Below are 4508 nucleotides of genomic sequence, written 5' to 3'. Positions count from 1 at the left end.
GAGATTTGTAAGAAATGAATTGAAATATTGTTAATGGCAGTCTGATGACAAAATTTTTCACAGATGTCTATGAGAAGGGATCCACTTGGACCTCATACTTATTATTAGGGTTAAGGGTGAGGGCGACGTATATTGATGACCGATAATATTTTCGTAAATAAGTTGGCCATATAGGCGTTCGTTAGAAGGTTCCCCGATGTCTATATTATTTAAGACGTTGGGGACCTCCCATCTGACGTCTATATGTTTGACAGTTAGGTGAAAAGTCATTTCTTTCAGAAATATAGACGTCGGTTCGGAGGGGCACCGACGTCTATATGGCGGAAATTAATCGTTGTTCACCTACCTGTCTGACTATAGACGTCGGTGAACCTGCTACCTGACGCCTATATGTTTGCCGGGTAAGTGAATAGTCAATCTTTTCCGCCTCCTAGACGTTAGATCCCGCCGAAATGACATCTAAAGACAATTATAGACGTTCGTTGCTTGAGCAACGGACGTCTATAATCTGACCAGGTGGTGAAAATTCATTCGTTTCCGCCAACTAGACGTCTCATCCCGCCAAGCCGACGTCTATATATAACACAAATATTAATTTTTAAATACAATGGACGTCATATTAGTGACGTGCCCGACGTATAATCGATTATAGACGTCGGGTTTGTGTCCAATTGACATCTAATTTCTTGTTAAATAACTGTGCGAACCAGCAGTTTGTGATCAACAGTTTCATCGTCTTCACCTTTTCTCTCCGTTGCACTGCAATTCCAGGTGCGTTTGATCTCCTTTTAACCATTTAAAGTTGTTTTAACTATTAAATTAATTTTTGATGTATTATCTTTCATTTGAACCGATTAAAATGAGTTTTCGTTGTGTTTTGGTGTTGTTTTTCTTGTGTCTTTGGCGTAGCGTAGTGCACCTTCTCCCTTTACTAGTTTCCTTGTAAGAAAAACTTGTGTTTTTTGGATCTCTCATGGCATTTCAACCGAAAGACGAACTTGGGTTGTTGCCTAAGTCCATTCCGACTACCAACGAAAAAGAATACGACACCGTATTCTCACCGTATTTTTTTTCAGTGGTGGTTGGAATGGACCTAGGCAACGACCCACGTTCGTCTTTGGGTTGAAATGCCATGAGAAGTCCAAAAGACAATTTTTTCTTACGAAGAAACTGGCAAAGGAAGGAGGTGCTACTACGCTACCCAAAGACACGAGAAAACTGCACCAAAATACAACGAAAATTCATTTTAAGACGTCAGTTAATGTACTGACCGACGTCTATAGTTCCCATAGACGTCGGTTAATGCAATGTTTGACGGGCTTATAGACGTCGTACGTGTCACTGACCGACGTCTAAGGTCACCTTAGACGTCGGTTTGAGTAAGGTCTGATGTCTTTATAGACGTCAATCTTTGCACTAAACCGACGTCTATATAGACGTCGGACCTACAGAAATCCGACGTCCCATTCACGTCATCCATATAGATGTTGGTTCAAGAAGTGATGTTAAAAGCCTAAAATAACTTATTCTTTCTGCACTAGTGTAATCAGCTTATTTTGAACAGTAAAAAATAAGTTGAATGAGTCAGTGAATCCCGTATAAGAAATGTTGACTAATTTTTCTTACTCGTCTATTATAACATTTGATTTGCAGAACTACTGATTTATATAAAAATTATTTATTATGTAATTGTCTTTTCAATTATAACTAATAAAATACCAGAATTCATAATTTTAATAACATTATTTGTTTTTAATTAAATTAGTAAAAATAATAAATTTTATAAATCTACTTTTAAAATAAAAAATACACAATTTTATAATTTTTAATTTTTAAGTAATATGTTAGAAACGATTCAATTGACTAAACAAATGTAGAGAAATATTAGTTTAATATGTATACCTATAGGTATATATTTGTGAAATATCTAAACATTGACCTTAGCAACTATTCCATTTCTCAGTTGTTAATTTGCTTAATGTATGAATTCTTTGTGGTTTGGTCTCATATATTTGACCCTAATAATGCCAAACAAACTTGTGTAGCCGCCTTTGATGTGTTGCTTTTGTGGTGGCACGCACTGCCGCACCCCACACTTCGCTGTATCCACCTATGCTCCTATTATTGCTTAACCTTCATATAAGTTAATCATAAATTTACATCACAATTTCTACCAATACCTTTTACTATTTTTGTTGTTTCTTATTTATTATTGCATCTCACAATAATCAAATTAGATAAACATCTCTAAAGTGTCCTATGACATATATATTATTATCTACGTATCACAATTTATAACATTGTTATCCTTCGATATATTGTAAGGAATTGCATATATTTATAAAATCCAATTTTGGGAGAGCTAATATCACTTTAGATACATAAGTTAATAGGAAATGATACTATTTTGTGTCAACTGATATAATTATGTAAATCTATGCAAGTTTTTGTGTTAATTTTATAATTTTATTAAATGGAAGGTTATTTTTGTAATAATTAAATTTTAAGGTGTTTTTGAGTATTTGATGATATAAAATAGTTATAGTAATAATGTCATGAAATTAAACTCTACAATTTATAATATGCAAATTACGTACAGATTAAATTTGGTTTAAGTTTGGGAATTTCGAATATTTTTAATCAACTATTTATCTGGTTTTTAATCAAATATGTTTCATCTTTTACGTTTACTTTAATCATATAGTTATAGTATTTTATTTTATGCACTGTAATATATATTTTGTTATTTTATATTAACATAAATCACAATAAGTAAAACTTCTTAATATATAATGTTCATTAAAATTAAAACTAATAACAGATAAATTATATATATACATACATATATATACACACACACACACACACATATATATATATATATATATATATATATATATATATATATATATATATATATTTGTATTTAGAATGGACAATTAAAATTCTGATATATATAATTGTTTTAAATTGATTGGAAAAAGAGAATTGAGTGCAACACTTGGATGTAGACAATAAAGTAGATTAAAAAAATATAGTTAAGAAGATGAATACAAATGAAAATAAAATAAAGAAACTGTGTGATATGATAGAAATAATTTTTTTTTAAGTATACGTGAGTGTAACATGCGAATTAATGCAATCTTTTCAAAGAAGAAAAACGTTAAGAACTTCTAACTAAAATAGTACATAAAGTTAGATTTCCCTCTCTAAATTATATACTTTAATAATAATAATAATAATAATAATAATTTTAGGCATAATTTATGATACAAAGGTCATAATCAGGTTTTGGTTTTAATAAAGAAGAATTAGCATAGGAATATAGGAATATAAAATTGATATGAGGAACACAAGGTTTAAAATACATAGAACGTGCAAGAAAAAAAAGAAGACACTTTGTGTTTGGCGTCTTGCCATGTGCATTATAAAAGCAGCTTGACCGAAAGCACTTTTATAAATCATATATTTGGAGAATTTGAGCTTGGCCTCTACTTTTTAACCATTCATTTAATTCACTATGTAGTGCATGGACCATCCTATACTAGCTACGTAAAGCTTATAAATTCTAATTTAATTTATCAAATATTTTATTATTGTTATTGATAACAATTTGATATAATTATCACAGGAAGTTGGCTGATTCTAAATTATTATTACTAATATAATCATTATATAATAATATATAAAACCCTGTCATGGCGTAACTAATAATAGCTACACAGCAAATATACAGAGTTGAGGTTGACGTGAAAAAAAAAAATATTATTTTTAAATAAAAAATGTCATTCTATGCGTTAACAAAAAACATTTGCTATGAAAGCGTGAGAGTGAAGTTAAAGTGATTCTCAATTTAAAACAACAATAGGCATTGACTTAGGAAGATTATAAATTTAGTTGAAGTTTTGCCTTTGAAGTGTGTTACACCAACAAACAATCCAAATACACTAAGACATTAAATATATTTGTACTTGTTGTATGTTGATTTTCAATCTTATTTTAATTTCAACAAAATATCTTTTGCTTTTCCTTCCAAAAAAAAGAAATCAATCATTTTGATTTATAATTTCCATTATAAATAAAATATACTTTATAACCTTAGAAGTTTTCGTAATAAAAGCATTATAATAGACTTTATTATGAAACATCTTAGAGAATATATATATATATATATATATATATATATATAGGGATTTGCTAACTTGCGTACGCCTGTTTTTTAGTTGGTACATTTTAGCAATGTGTACCGGGTTTCAGTAGACAAAAATACTCTTATATCATGAATTCTAAGTTTTAAGGTTAAGGATATTTTAATAATTTTCATTCTTAAAATTAAAAAAATAAAAAAAGAAACCCCCAAACCCTTATCCACCCACCTCTTGCATTCCCCTCAACCCTTACTTTTTCATCTCTTTCACTCAGACTTTTTCTCTGTCATCCCTGCTCTAGCCCCAATTGAAAAAAATCAGAAACATTTGCCTTATTTTAATAATTTTCATTCTCAAAAC

Source organism: Vigna radiata, chromosome 1 (assembly GCF_000741045.1).
Source record: "Vigna radiata var. radiata cultivar VC1973A chromosome 1, Vradiata_ver6, whole genome shotgun sequence".
NCBI classification, from domain to species: domain Eukaryota; kingdom Viridiplantae; phylum Streptophyta; class Magnoliopsida; order Fabales; family Fabaceae; genus Vigna; species Vigna radiata.
Note: the sequence above shows the minus strand (reverse complement) of the source record.